We start from the raw sequence: 16,731 nt of genomic DNA, 5'->3' as shown, positions 1-16,731 counted from the left end.
TAAGTGCAGAAAGGCTGAAAATAAAGTCACACCCACAGGGCTGTGCTTTCATCTTTCTTCTCGCCCTCACAGTCACCCTGCCTCTCTCACTGGTGTGCTCTAACTGCAGCATTCCTTCTCAAAGCACATTCTGAGGAGCACATTGCAGGTCTTATCAGAACAGATTAGTCCTATGCCACTTGACTGAAAACAGGCAGCCCTTTTATGGTTTTACTAAAATCAAAGTATCATGAAGACATCCTAAAATCCAAGAATGGAAATCAGATTTTGTCCTCCAGCCTTATAGGTTGTAATAAGGCAAATAATTATAGGTCATATGGGCCAGTTTCTACCTGGTTCTTCAGAATTTTAAAGATTGCCAAAATTCATAAAGTGTTTCTTCCTTCCTGGGACACACCAAGCTAAGGTCCAGCTCTTTTCACCACTGCCTACAAAGTTCTTCCTCCAGACTGTGGCATGTTCAACCTCTTTCTTTATTCTGGTCTCTATTCAAAACCCACCTTTTCAGGTGACCTACAAGCATTATCACATTTAAAATAGCTTGTCACCTTCACACGACCCTAGCCTGTTTTGTTTTCTTCATAGTATTGTTTCCTAAAATTATATACTTATTTGCTTGTTATCTGTCTTTCTTACCCTGGCCAGGTGGTGCAGTTGGCTAAAGCATCACCCTGATAAGCCAAGTTTGCAGGTTTAATCCCTGGTATGGGCACATACAAGAATCATCTCAAATAAATACAATTTAGGACTAAGGTACACTAGCTTACAAGACACACACACTGCTGACAAGACACACACACACACACAAAATTGGAGTATATTGCTACTTTATTTCAAGCCAACAGTAGCTGAAGAAGAGAGGCAAACATCTGAAGACCTTTGGAAGCCATTTCACCAGAGCCACCACCTGTCACATATGTGAGAAGAGGCAATCATCCATCTGTCCGGACTGGGGAATCATGAGGTCTTAAATGCCATTTACTTACCCCAAAGTAGTGACTGCTTAGAAATTTTTAATCACATAATAATGCAATGACAGGATCTTTATCTGTTTTTCCTTTAGATACACACTGAACATTTTTTTAAGGTGGCATATAACTTTTAAAATACAAACGCCCATTAACTGAGGTATTTTTTGGGTAAAGAAAAAAATGTCTATCATAATTTTAGTGGCAATAATAGTTCTGTAAATTTCTCTTAGCAATCTTAACCTCAGATTCCTAAGTACTATGCAAACATTAATTTACTAGGTTCTGCTGTGTTCTCTGTGTGAATTAAAATATTATCATATCTTCATTATTTTCAAGTGAGAATTACAAGAAAGGGCCCATGACTTGCCAAGACCACACAGCAAGAAAATTAAAGAGAGAGAGATATATATATCCTTTTTGAAAGTGGGTGTCCAGTGATGATTAATGAAATAAGCTAAGAATATAACTAAAATAGCACCTGTTTTTCCTTACCTGTTTTTACTTTCCATTCAGATCTATTTTGGAGAGTGAAATAAGCTGACACCTCAGTACAGAGGCTAAGGACTCTGAATTAAATACACAGTCATTTAAGATAGTAGTTAGCAATTACTGAGCATTCACTATGTGCCAGGCACTGTTCTAAGAGCTCTTGGGTATGGGGACTTTGTGTCTTGTCCATCACTGGATCCCCAAGGCCTAGAACTGTGTCTGGGCCAGAATGAATATTGAATCACTACTTATTGTAATAAACGTATGAATGATAGAATCATTCTTGGTTCCAAATGACTAAACTGTCTGAATTTTTAAACACAATCTGTTTTGTAAGTTGAGAACAGCCTATATAAATGTCTGCTCTTTGAAGTCCAGGAGAGAGGGAGAGATTTGATTTGAACCAGTGTGTAACTAAATCTAGGGTAATGGTGCGTCTCTTTATAATAGAGTTTATTTACATAACGAATATTTATTGAATACACACTGTGTGTCAGGTATTGTAAGAGGTTCTAGAAATAGAGACAAAGTCCTTGTTGATGCAGAACTTAAATTATTGTTTATGTGTCTGAGAGGAAGATGTTTTTATATGTAATGTAATTATGAGGTAAAAATTTTTCTATAAACCAGTGATTCTTGTTAGCTTGTTTTTAGCATCCTAATTTGCTAATGCTTTGACATTCAGTCTTTTACTGGGTAGCCCTGAGGAAACTATAACAAAATGTAGGTGTACTGATTGATTAAAACATCTTATATAATAAAAGCCCAGTGACCGAATGGCGGAATGACTAGAAAGACCCGTTGACCAGTTGCTATGATGCGCACTGACCACCAGGGATCAGATGCTCAATGCAGGAGCTGCCCCCTGGTGGTCAGTGTGCTCCCACAGTGGGAGCACCATTCGGCTGACCAGGAGGAGCGGTGCTCCCACAGTGGAAGCAGCCACTCAGAGGGCGGGTGCACAGCCGCTTGGCAGACCTGGATGAGCGGTGCTCTTACAGTGGGCCGATCCCTGCAGGCCATGCCCCCCACCAATGCATGAATTCCATGCACCTGGCCTCTAGTGTATACATAAAGAGTGGCTCTCTGACAATTATCTGGACAATCTGATGAATGCATGAAAAGTTAATTTATGTATCAGGGTAAGTTCTGAAGGGTTTGAGTTATCTAAGTTATCCATATTGTCAATTCCACTACACAAACCCACTCTTGAATTTCATTTGGACTGCCTCAAATTGGAATCTAGATGCAGTTCAAGAATGAGGCCATTTCACCCTGGCTGGTGTAGCTCTCAGTTGGTTGAGCATCGTACCATGCACCGAAAGGCCACTGATTAGATTCCCAGTCAGGGCACATGTCCAGGTTGCAGATTCAACCCTGGTAGGGGTGCGCTCTGGAGGCAATCAATCAATGTTTCTCTCTCACATTGATTTCTCTCTTTCTCTCTCTCTCTCTCTCTCTCTCTCTCTCTCTCTCTCTCTCTCTCTCTCTCTCTCTCCCTGTCTCCCTGTCTCCCTTCCTCTTTCTCTGAAGTCAATAAAAGCATTATTAAAAAAAAAAAAAAAAGGAGGCCACTTCAATGAAAAAAATAAAGAAATGCACAAAATATTAGAACATAAATAAGGGTTTACAAATTCCCTATCACATATGGGCTAATTAGAAAAGTTACTGATACAAAGGCTGGCAATCTCATCTGTGGTCACCCCATGGGATTATAACATGTGCTATCTCTATTGACTACACAAATTCTATCAAAGCACAACTGACCAAAGCATAGCTTGTTGAGGAGCATGCATAATTGACTTTATTTCACTCTGATAATCCACTTGAGATGTTTAGTTTTACGAAAACAATCTCAGTTCTTTTGGCTTCACTTTTAGGACATGAAATCAAGCTTTTGTAAATATTTTTGCTTGTAAACTGGTTAAAATATGCTAGGGAAGCTTAGCTCTATAAGAAAACCAAAGGGGCCTACACAACCTAAATTTGATGTTTACCATTGCTAGACACCCATTTGAGACTTATTCCTCCTCTAAAAATTAAGTTGAAATATATTTTAGCTGCAAGTTCAGTAATGCTGGGAAAACATTCTAAACAACTGTTGGCAAAGGAAGAAAAGGGAAAAAAAAGTGATATTGATTTTCAAGAACATTGAAATTAAGAACTAGATACTGGTGACAGGTCTGCTTTAACCTGCTGGCTCTGTGCATTTGTAAAGCTGAAATCTGATATCTAAATTCACTAATAAGAATTATTCAACGTTTCTTTTCTATTTATACAGGTTCATGTCAATGATGCAACAGCCCCCAGGCATTCCACTACCAATCTCCTTGTATATGTCCATTAACATTGTCTCTCTCAAATTCAATCCAGTGAAATTGAATGGCATTAAATAAAATAGTCTGCATGAATCTCAGTATTTCTCTTCTCTTATTGTATTTTACTCATCATTTCTTATTTATTTAGCCAAGGCAAAAAGGTTTCCAGACTCAATTACCTTTTCCCTCTTAGTCTCCTATTTCTTAAGTATTTTTTTCTTTGAAATAAATTTGTTCATGTCAATTGCCAAAAAAAATACAAGCCTTATAATTCTATGAAAATAATAAGAGTATAGTAAAGTAATTGCTATCATATAGCAGAGAGAACATTTCCATCTGATGTTTACCATAAAATTTTCATCTCATCCCGATAGTTTTCATATGATATCCATAACTATTGCCTATTTTGAGAAGATTCCAAATTGTAGCATGCAGATAGGTGGTAGGTAACTCAGGGGGAAACTTAGTAAGAAAGACAGGTTTCTAGCTATGCCCTTCAGGAATTGAAATTAAAAAGGAACTAAGAAAGATACAAAAGTGTTGAGGATGACATGAAACTGGCTTATGGTTTCTCTCACTTCTTTCAGGCAAGAGGGTAACCCTACATTTCTCCCCTTAATTTCCTCATTCCCTTCAACCTGTACATGGATTTTACATTCCACCTTCATGGCTGCCCTTAATATTAATTTTAACCTGATTTCATGTATATGTAAATATTTTGGGTGAAAGTGCAGTAAGACACAATATGATTTTCTCTGGAGTTCAAGTTCCATGAGCAACAGCCAAATGACAGCCAACCTCTCATTAATCTCTTGGGAGGGGGAAATCAGTAAATTTCTTAATTCCTTCATACAGGATTGCCATTTATTATAAATTGTGCTGAAAGACCCCACACACAGCAAACTGAAGCATGTGGCATTTAATCCATCACACAGAAAGATCAAGGATTTGAGTCAACACTTCTAGGGCTTCTACCCCACCCCAACCAAGCATTTCCATGGTGCCATTTCCATGGTGTTTAGCCTTCAAACAAACACATTTGTCTAAAAACAAATACATATGTAGGAAAACAGTTCTCCAGGGTGAGTGCCTTTTTAGCTGCTTTTGGTTGACAGATGAGAAGTCAGATACAATATTCGAAAATTCTGAGTCTTTTTGTCTTTATGTACTGGAGGAAATATTTGGTCCCAGACAGTGGACCCTACATGTCTTCTATTAAATGGGCAAAAAGAGGCCCTAGAGTTTTTGTCCTGTAATAGACTCCTCCTTGTCTTCCTTCTACCTCCCAGTCATTGGTTTTAACTTCATTTTGAGTATATATACAATCAAGCTAAATTAAAAGCATCTTTTTCGTTTTCTATCAAAAACTGTTTCCTAAGAGATGTATTTCAAAATAAGGCTATCTATAGCATTAATTATATGTGCATATGCTTTCAATACCTCTCTAGATTTCATAAATCTTACTTATCCATCCCAGTACCAACTGATATAATTTGAGGAAAATTGAAGAAATCTCTCCTCTACAACCTTCCTTCACTTGAAATTTTGTCTCTTAAAATTCATAGATGACAACTGTGTTGCTAAAAATCCTTCAGTGCTATATTACTCTGGGAAGGGTACTATTTTACTCCTATTAGAGATGAGGAAACTAAGGTACAAAGAAGTTAAATAACTTGCCTACAGTTTTCAGGTAAAGAGCCAAGATTTAAACTCATGGACTCTAATATCAGAGTCTTAACCATGATATTACAGGCTTCCCTGAAAAGTAGACATCAGTAGAGAAAGATGATTAAATGCATTATTGTGGAGTCAGTATAAATTCAAATCCTAATTTTACCACTTGCTATCTATGTGGCCTTGGGCAAGGATCTTAACCTCTATGGACCTTTATTTCCTTGGGCCTATAAAAAGTAGTAAGTAGTCATCAGTTAAGTCTTTTACATGTATTATTTAATTCCACAATAACTCAGCAATTATACTCAATTTAGAGATGAGAAAAATGAGATAAAGTAATTTGTCTATTGTTATCAGTAAGTGGTGGAGATAGAATTTGAATAAGGGTAACCACACTCCACAAACCATATGTTTAATCATTAAATTTGATAATAATACCTACCTCTGGGGTTGTTGGCTGTGTTTTTGTCAGAATTAAATTAGATAAAGCATGAATAATGATCTTTTATGTGTCACCTTGACTGGGCCACATGGTACCCAGATATTTGGTCAAATGTTATTCTGTGTGTGTGTGTGTGTGTGTGTGTGTGTGTGTGTGTGTGTGGGTGGGTGAGAGAGAGAGAGAGAGAGAGAGAGAGAGAGAGAGAGAGAGAGAGAGTGTGTGTGTGTGTTTTTGGAGAAGGTTAGCATTTGATTTGGTAGACAAAGTAAAGCAGATTACCTCCCTGAAGTGGATGGGCCCCATCTAGTCAGTTGAAGGCCTGCATAGAACAAAAGGCAGACTCTGCTAGGAGTAACAGTGAATTCCTTCTGACTGGGACATCTGTGTTTTGTTTTGTTTCTGCCTTTGGACTCAAACTAAAACCTTGGCTCATCCTGAGTTTTGAGCCTGCCAGCTTTCAGACAGGAACTACACCATCAGCCCTGCTGATTTTCAGACCTTCAGACTTAGATTGGAACTATACCGCTGCTTCTCTCAGGTCTCCAGCTTGTCATCTGCAGATCTTGGGACTTGCCAGCCACCATAACTTGGTGAGCCAGTTCTTACAATAAAACTCTCTTTCCCTCAATCTCTCTTCTCTTTTCTTCTCCTTCTCCTTATCTTCTTTCTATCTACCTACCTATCTATCATCTCTATCTCTCTTTTTCTCTGTGGATGCCTGACCAATATAGCACGTAAAGTACATAGAGTCTGATATACATTAATAGTCAATAAATGATCCAACAGAAAGGAACTGAAGGATGGCAACGTCTCTTTGACGAATGAGAACCAAGGTAGGTCCAGAGGAGGAGAATGAATAATCTGGGCACAGGGATCTTAAGAATGGAGGAGGCAAATTTTAAAACACAATCTGTGGCTAGGTCAGATGATTAGCTTCTATATGCAAAGTAAGAGAAGGTAGCAAAAGTAGTTTACTCCAGACATCAGAATAAAAGCTATTCTTCTCTTCCCCTACACTGACCTGGAAGGGAATTTTGGTTCTTGATTGTAAGGTCAGTGAGAATACAGATGTGACCTTCTCCTTTGATAGGTAAGAAGTTACAGGGAAAGCAAAAGAAAGAATGAACAGAGATATTTTTAACACCTGAATTACAGAGCACTAATCCAACCAGTCCAACTCCTACAAGTGCATTTTCTTCCCAGCTACAAACTACAGTGAATGAAAAGACTTCTCTATAGAACAGGTTAGGTCCCCAAGGTTTTCAGTTAAAAATATCACGAAGATGGCAAATTTAAATTTCTTAACACATGTGATTACATTGGTATTCTTGAAATACTGATTCTATTACCTTCACCCTCTGTGCTCATCACTCAGGAACACCATTCCCTGACAAATCTCTTTCTGAATATCATTATTCAGTTAGGGTTAGTCAGTATCCTATTTCAAGGTGTTCACATTGGAAGAAAATAAGTGAGCTCTCCTTGGTGAACATGTGTTTCTCTCATCATTTAAGATAAAAATTAAGAAAGCTACAACAGCTGGGAAAGGAAGAAAAAGCAAATTGATTTTTAAAGAAAATAGAAAATAAAAGCAATTCATCCAATTCCAATGTGTGGCATCTATGCTGATTTTTCTCAAGGAAAAGTGCTTATTGTTGCCAAAATCCCCAGAGTAACCACAGCTGACATATTTCTCAGCATTAGAGCACTTGGCAACTGGCAATAAGGTCTGCTCCTTTCCCAAGCAGATGAAAAGCTAGGCACTCCCCAAACAAAACCAATGCAGCTTTTCTCCAGCTCCCTTTATGTCTCCTAAGCATTTTGTCCTGTGCAATAGGAAGCCCATGGAACAAACCTGTTCCACCCAAAGCATCTAAACCAATACAATAAGTTTTTATATTCTTCTGGCTACATTGACTTTAGAACCTACCATCCAGATAAACTCAAATGTTGCCACTGCTAATGTACACATTATAATTGTACAAAGTTCTGAGGAGTACTGTCAATAAACTGGAAAATAAGTCCTGCTAAAGAATATCTAAATATGCAAAGGAATGCAAATAAGTCCTCTACCATACACAAGATCTTTGTTTACACAAGTTGAACATCATCAGTGGAAGAGGATATCAAAACACTTTTTATTAAACAAATTGTCATCTTGCATTAGGTTATACCAATACAATTCTTCCAAATATTTTATTCATAATAAAATGTGTATAGATTGGTTTATTTTTCACTCTTATCAGAGAGAAAAAAATCATGACTTAAGGTGTTTCCTCTTACATGAAAGCAGAAAGCTAATTTCAAGGGCTACCATTTTAACAGCAAACACTTCCATTTTTCTTAATAAACAAGCCTATTTCATTATCTAAGTTCTATGTAACTCTTTCTACTTTTCTCACAATAAACTACATGTGTAATATTCCATGAGTGTTACTACCAATATTTTTTTCTGATGGCCGCAGCTTTCCTAACTTTTGTGTAGTCATATATTTAATGTTACAAATCCAGTGGGAATTCCATTGTTAAAAATAGTAAAGTAAGTGCAGATTTATGAAATTGCATTTCTTTTTTAATGCCAAAAAATAAAAAACAAAGGAAAGTTTCCAAAATGGACGTTAGCTAAAGTAAAAAATCCACCTTATAAAAAATGTGTTATGTCAGGAAGTCTGCACATAGTCCTTGAAATCCCAGTCCCTGGGGTGGCACCAAGCTCTCAAGCACATTCACATATGTCAGTGGTTTTAATCAGTCTCACAGAGAATAATTTCATGACTCAACATTTATCCTGGAACTTTAATTCTTAAATAACAACATTAACTAACTGTTTTATTAGATAATGTTTACTTGCTAACATTTCTTATAGGAATCTTCATTATTGACCACCTATCCCTCCAAAGATTATTCTGACATAGTAATGCCTGAACCTTGTTGTGGTTAACATGAAATTGCTTTGCTGATCTGACCCTTAACAAGTAAAAGGAAATAAATTAAGATCTCATGTAGGTGAAATGCTCTAGAAGTTAGGCCATTTTCAGGGGACTGCTGTCTAGTGTGAATCATACCATACATATTGATTGGCCATCATCACTCCACTTTTATATTTTTTAAAGAGTTAAACTTAACATCAGAGCATAAGTCATAGAAAAAGTTTATAGACTATTTGTATGAAACAGTAGAACAATTCTGAACTTCTGAACTTCACTTTTCACTGTGTTGTGTTGGTTATAGTGGTAAAAAATGTGAGAACCAAGTCATGTCCCAGGTTATACCTTGTTTGATGCAAAGAAATAGCAGCCAAGAAAATGTCCAAAGAGGGGAAGGAAAAATCCCTTTGGTCGGTCTTGTTCACATTCAATATAGATAGCAAAATCCTCTCTGCTCTTACTTTCACCTCCCAGCTGAAATGTCTCTCCATTCCATGTATCCCTCACAAGCATTCCACACACCCTTCCCATTCATTTTTCTTTCCATCTCTATTTTTTTTTCCCCCTCTTACTCTAGTAAAATTCTGGCACTTTATGAGGAGTAACCTCTACCCTCCCTCCTGCCATTATCACTTTTCGAGTCTGTTTCCCATTCCCCTGATTCTATGTTATCAAAGTCTTGACACCCAGCTGGCACAACTGAGCTCTTAGAAAGAAAGAAAGGAGGGAGAACTGAGAATAATTGTCTTCTGTGGTAGAAGAAAAGAGGAAGGTTATGAACACTTACATGACAATACTTTTATACCAACCACATGCATGCAGACCTCAAAGCTTTGCAAACCACTGGCAAGTGCCCTCCTATAATCTTCTCTGCACATCTCCCCCACCCATCTCATCTTATAGTTACTTATTAACATTAGGTATTAACTTTCAATATCAGGGTATAAAAATTAGGGTACTAGATGGTCTCCTTTTTTCTTCCAGTCTATGTCCATCCCCCAAATGTGCAGCTCTGCTAAATCCATTTTTCAATATCTCTGACTTCTTGAATAGTGTAAGTCATAATCTTACTTTTACTTTTAGAGGTTCCTTTCATCTCCTTTGGGTCAGAACAATATTGTTCTTATTTACCTTCCTTTTTGTCCCAAATATCCTACCACTGGCTGAAGCTAAATATGCTACTAGTACAAAATTTACCTTCCTCATTAAAAAAGACCAATCATCTTCAGCTTCTGGGATCCAAACCATCCAGTGTAGAAGCTCTCTTTAATTATAATCATTAAAAGTGACTTAAACTCTTGTAAGTTTAAATGAGATGTAGCAAGCAATATTAAAAATGTATTTTAATATATTTTAGGAAGATTAAGTGAATTGTCTAAGGTCATATAGCAAATGTAGAGCAGAGCTTGGATTCAGATTTGGACCTTCTTTCTCACATGATCCTTCATTGTCCTTTTTCCTGTATTCATTGGCTGTTAAGTTTTCCCCCTTTTTTTCTTCATTAAAAATAAAAAAATAAAAACACAGCTCTTGCAGCTCGGCCACCCACATGCCATCCAGACTGATGAAGACCCGAAAACTTCGGGGCCACGTGAGCCACGGCCACGGCTGCATGGGCAAGCACAGGAAGCACCCGGGGGCCGCGGTAATGCTGGTTGGCTTGCATCATCACAGTATCAACTTCGACAAATATCACCCAGGTGACTTTGGGAAAGTTGGTGTGAGGCATCACCACTTAAAGAGGAACCAGAGCTTCTGCCCAATTGTTAACCTTGATAAACTGTGGACCCTGGTTAGTAGCAGACATGGGTAAATGCAAGACTGGAGTTGCTCCTATCATTGATGTGGTGCGATCGGCTACTACAAAGTTCTGGGGGAAGGGAAAGCTCCCAAAGCAGCCTGTCATTGTGAAGGCCAAGTTCTTCAGCAGAAGAGCTGAGGAGAAGATGAAGGGTGTTGGTGGGGCCTGTGTCCTGGTAGCTTGAAGCTACATGGAGGGAAGTTCATTAAAATGTCCAAGTACAAAAACAAAACAAAACAAAAAAACACACAAAACTAATGTCCATATTGTTGCAACACAATGTTCTTTTTTACCACAAATATACACTTACTTTGGAAAGCTAGGATTATTTAGACAATACTCTAAACAGCTCTTAGAGTCTTCATAATATGCTGCCAATCTACATATCTAGTCTCCCTTTGTGTAACCTAACCTCCTGCCTTCCAGCTACCAATCAACTTTTTGTACACATGAGCTCTTATCTCCACCTAGAGTTCATTTTCTCTTCCCTTTTTCCACAAGAAAAAATATACTTTAAGAACTTTTTTTAAAGATCAAACTCAAATATTATTTTCTCCAGGAAGCCTTCCTAATATCTGCTCCATGAAGTTTTCAACATTTTCACTTGCACAACATATTCCCCACTGGTACATCATGTGTGCTACTGCTCTGTAATTCATGTCCTTTGCTAGATTGTGGGATTTTACTGGTAGAGCACATGCTAAATATTAGGAATACAGAGGTTAATTAAGGACATTATCCTTACCCTCAAGAAGTTTCTAGTATAGTCAGGAGGTCAAAAACATAAACAATTATAGTCCAGCTCTCACACAGACAGCATATTTCTATGTAATGGCCTGAATTATAGTTGCACACATATTTTTGTTGTAATCGAGGCTATGTTACATATGGTGAAAATAAGTAGCTAAAAATGGACTCAGAATAAGCAGGAAATGGTCAAAGTACACAAATAAGAGAACAAAGAGAAATAATCTATAAAGATGTAATGAGAGAGAAAAATTACTGAGTTAATGGAAGTACAGGCTTAATGCAAGAAAAAGCAGCTTGGGGAGAAGAAGTTGAATTAGTTCAAGATATTTTTGTAGTGAGAGCCAGGAAGGCTACAGTTGCCAGAAATGAAAAAGGGACTGACAATGGAGCAAAGCTATGTTCCAGTGTGCCACCGGGCATTGAGTTCAGTGATTTATACAGTTTATTTCAGCTAATACTCATAACCACCCTGAGCAGCAGGAACTGTGAGGAAACAGAGGCTCACAGCAGCCATATTTGCTCACTAGCAACTGAAGAGCCAAGATTCAAACTCAGGACTAATTCAAAAGTCTACCTTTTATGCATTCAATGCTGGCCTAATACAAGAAAGTGGTGTCAACAAAATTAGCCAAAAATTACTTTATTTCCTCAATGATTAAAGTCTAAGAGAGACTTTGTATGATCCTGAAGCTCTTCAGAGGTAATAAAGAATAAATTTATTTTATAGCATCACCGGCTAATAAACTCTAGCACAGCTTACCTTGGAAACCATCTGGCCTAAACCTCTTTTTGCAATTATTAAAGACACTAAGACCAGCTAGTTGAATCATAGAGAGAAGTACTAAAGAGAAATAAAGTGCAAAAATCTTTGTCCCTAAGGTTGAAGATCATGAGAAAACTCCCATCTCATCCTGGGTTGGTGAGTTCCACAATGCCAGGCATCTTGTCTCTTTCTGACCAACATCTCCATGATCTAAGACAGTAAATGGTACTGTTACTAAAACATAGTACACATTTTATGAAAGGATGTGCTCAAATAATATTTGTTTCATGAAGGGATAAATGGGTCTGTGAATAGGAGTTGTGTGATGTGGATGCAAGTAAACAATTAATCAGGAGACCAGCCATATTAGATGTTACTAAATTAATTTTTATTTGCCACTTTAATAACATCATTTTCTACTTAAAACTTTCCAGTTACATTTTAAATGGTTTCAAATGCCTTTTTCAGGAACCAAGAGTTTAGTGTACCATCAATGAATGGAATTTTCAAGGCATCCTTTGGTTAAAATCATTAAAAATAATTTAAATGTATTAAGAAATAACTCAAAAATTTTAATTAGGAAAGTTGTAATATGAACATTTCATCCTTATCTTAGTTTCAGGGGGTGGGGAACACAGAAGCAATGTTTTATTTCTAAAACCATGCTCCCATGAAGTTGAGCAGAAGGACTGCTTATAACAGAATTTCCCAGCCAAATTCTTCAAGGGCCCCCAACAGGCTTTCTCAATTTGTGGGCACTGTCCTCTAACAATCTATTTATTTCCAGATTCTCATTGGAAACCAAAGATTTATGTCATTTTCTTCATATTTTGAAATGAAAATGGTCCTGGTTAAAATAAAAATGGAAACTAAAAGTGTGTCTTTATTCCTAATACCAGTGCTACCTCATTAATATAGACACCACCGATAACTTTGCAGCATTCTTAACATTATTTGGACATTTCCAGAAATCAAGCTCACTACAGGTGTTTTTGAAGATGAGTCGTAATTACATATAAGCCTAAAAAGGAATGGTAAACACTCTGTCCGTAATAAAGGGGAAAGCAGATCCTCCTTTTTATAAATGAATTATAAATCTTCTATTCAGATTCCAGAGTAAAGGAAAAGTAATATGAACTGAAAACACTTTTGCAAATGAATATTCACATAGTAATCCTGAAATGCTTTCTGCTCTTTGAATATATTTAAACAAGTAGGTATCGCAGCATTTCATTGATAGCTTATCAGACCACAGAATAGAACAGGAGGACAGAATAAAAAGGGTTTTCCTAGGGGAGTTCCATGGCCATTGTTCTATAAAAACATGTGAACATATTACTATAAACGCATCTTCACAGTAAGTCACCAAGCTTAATAAGCACAGACCTGCAAGTTAATATTGAAATCCACTTTGATTTCAGCAGGAACAAAGCTGATCCAACTAGGAGCTATTACATAAAACCCTTATTGTCATATTTGCCATCACCACTCTGTAGAGACCACTGCCAGCACCAAGAAGTCCTCAGTTCATCTCAGGAAATATGGTACACAGACGACCATCCCAATAACAATACAGTGGTGAGATGGCCCTGTTTATTTTATCAGAATGGCAGTCCCTTAATTTTTCAATTCTCTTTATTAATGTCCTCTTTCTTGTATAGGTCTATTAGATTCTGCTTCCACTACTGTCCTCCCAGGAGTTGGTGCTTGCCAACTACAATAAGTTGTTTTGACAACTTGTCTAGCTATACAATACTCTTGTTTCTTTCCCTCTGCAGTCTTTTTGGCTTCAAATGAGTGCCTTCAAAATATAGCAGAGATTACCCAACTAAACTATGAAATGGGAAAAACACCATCCTGCCCAAACCACACTCTTTCGTGTGCCCATAGTTCTATTTCCTTTCCTCTTTACTTTTGTGGGTAAATCCCCCTTGCTATCTTGTCTACTCCTATCTTAATGAGGAATGACTGCCGTGACTACCCCCATACAGGGACGCCATTCACCGCCAGCACCTCTGCTCTCCTCATGTGCTCCAAAAAGAACTGATTAGCACTTTGCATAATTAACCTGATTAGCACTGTGCATAATCAAACTGATTAGCACTTTGCATAATTAAAAAGAAATAATAATAATAACAATAATAAGCACTAAGTAATATCAAAAGCTGTTAGTCCCACAGCCCTTTGGTTACCTCCAAGATAACTTCAGTGCAGCCAATTTTGCATCTTCACATAGAAATCTTTTCTTTAACTCAAAAGTCAAGAAAATAAATGTAAATGTTTTCAATCCATAGACCCATTATGATTTTCATATCCATATCAGTTACCACAATAAGCTCTTCTTGCCCATACTTGCATATTTTACCCAGTCCAAAATGGAGAAAATGTGGATATAAAACCAAATCAGTGAAAAATATTTGGAATAAAATTAGAACTAAGATGGTTGCTGCTGCTATAGACATGTAATTACCCCATGCATTGTTTCAAGATGATAATGCAGTATATGAAAAGAACTAGACAACCTGTCAGGAAAACCTGGCTCTGACACTTACTGTATTATCTAAGGTATTACACGTTAAGATGTATCCCATTCTCTGTCCCTATACTGCTTATCCCCTAAATTTTATTTCATACCATAGACAACCTTACACATTATGAATAATACTAAAAATTTATATTTTTAATGCCTTTGAATTAAAAAGTTACAAAGTCATTTTGCATGCTTTATCTTATTTCCTATTCAATGGCTGAATGTGATTAAAATTTTGACTTGGAGTTATAATTTAACTTCAGTCATTATTGTATCCATCACAGCCCTCATTTGTGTTTCACAGAGGTTGAAATCAAGCTTTTGCTGGAAACTCGTAAGAGAATAGGAAAAAAATCTAGTATATTTCTATTAATTTGGGACTGCAACTTAGAGAATTCTGCAATTCCACCCCACCATAGCCAACCATTTGCTCCTTGAGACCTAGATGGCTTAGTTCAGTTTAATTTCTTTCAAAATATGATCTCAGAAACTCTTTAAAGAGAATTTCTCTTTCATGATCCCATAATATTTTATCTGTAACTCTACTTTGTACCATTTGCTATGTATGAAGTATGTGTGTGTGATTCCTCTGGAAGACTAGGAGCTCCTAGAGCGAAACTACTGTCTACTCTTTACCCTATAATAGCTGCTACAATGAGTGATGCACATGCTGAGCAGCCAACACATTTGTTACAATTGACTTGAGGAAACTCTACAGCAAAGTCTTTTTTTTTTCAGTGTGCATCTATCATATAACTGCTATCTGCAAACCTGAGGAATTATTTCACTAATTGTTTACTGGGAACTACAACGGTATTTGACATACCCATAACTACTTAACTTACCCTTAAAATGTTTAATGTATGTAAAATTATGTTTCATTTATTTATTCATTCAGTCATTCACTTAAGTCATTCAAAAATAAATGTGAATGCCTAGTAAGGGCTATGCTTTGTGCTCAACATTTAATACAGCATTGGTCAAGCTCAAAAGGAACTTCTGGTTCCTCTCAAGGAGCTTATAGTCTACATATCTTTTAAAAGGCCCACAGTAGCCTTTAAGAAGCTAGGGTGAAGTGGTATAGAAGGGGACCTTAAAGTAGTTAAAATGATCAATTGCAAGGTACCTAATATGGAGCCACTAGCCTCTAATGACCTAAAGAAAAGGTACACAGATAAGCAGTCAGTGTTCCTGGACCAATCATCCATTTTACAATTCATTTAATTCAAGAAAGAAAATGCTGCTGTGGAGATTATTCAAGTCCAAATGTTCCTGGTGAAGGTACTTCCAGTAATTCTGGGAAAGAAGCCAATCCCCTAGTTTTATATGTAAATATTTAAAAAACACACACATATATATAAGCACAAAGGAAAGGTCAGGAAGATGTAAGCCTTTTAAAAATCTATGTTAATATTTTTTTCTATAACTGTCCACAAAAGTTTGGGCTTTTTTGTAGCCTTACATTTTCTTTTACACAATACACCTGCTTTTTTTCCCCTAAACTAAATATTTCTTCCATCTAATGACTCTCTTTATTAGACAGCATCTAATTTGCATACATTTACATACAATTTAACTGCTAGCTTGTGAGAACAAAGAAATGGCTCTGTATTGTACTGAAGGACAATACTCAGTAAAGGAAGTTATAAAAACCAACCAGCTCGGAGGCTGTGTAAGCTCTTTGTCTCAGATACCCCATGCTCTTTTTTTTTTTTTTTTAACATACCAGTTAAAAGGGGCAAAAAATTATTTCATCAAACAATGAATGAAATATACAGCACTACTTTGTTTGTCTGACCATTTCCTCACCAGCTTGGTTACTATAATTCAGGGATCCAAGCTCCCTGGATATATAAAAATTTCCCTATTAGATTTGATGGATTAAATCCCTTCATATATTTTTGTTTTTAGACTTATTCCTAAAACCACCTGGGGTTCCACTGTGATAAAACTGTTCTAATGCTAATGTGTGCTACCATCCGCCTTGTTCCTCGAACAGAAAGGGTAGAATATGGCATACTTCTTCAGTGAATAAGGCATATACTCTTGCCTTAGCCAGTTAATAG

The 16,731-nt window shown here is 36.9% G+C and overlaps 1 protein-coding gene and 1 pseudogene across 14 annotated transcripts in view; one reads left to right on the top strand and one right to left on the bottom strand.

The window, feature by feature from the left end:
- ZBTB20 (zinc finger and BTB domain containing 20) overlaps positions 1–16,731 on the bottom strand; it is an 899,572-nt gene that overhangs the window by 600,705 nt on the left and 282,136 nt on the right. The window lies entirely within an intron of this gene.
- Positions 9,514–11,013, top strand: LOC307097403 (large ribosomal subunit protein uL15-like; annotated as a pseudogene). The gene has a single exon. The product of its transcript is annotated as a large ribosomal subunit protein uL15-like (transcript).

Source organism: Cnephaeus nilssonii (genome assembly GCF_951640355.1).
Source record: "Cnephaeus nilssonii genome assembly, chromosome: 3".
Lineage (NCBI taxonomy): Eukaryota > Metazoa > Chordata > Mammalia > Chiroptera > Vespertilionidae > Cnephaeus > Cnephaeus nilssonii.
Note: the sequence above shows the minus strand (reverse complement) of the source record. Positions and strands in the feature narration are given on the sequence as shown.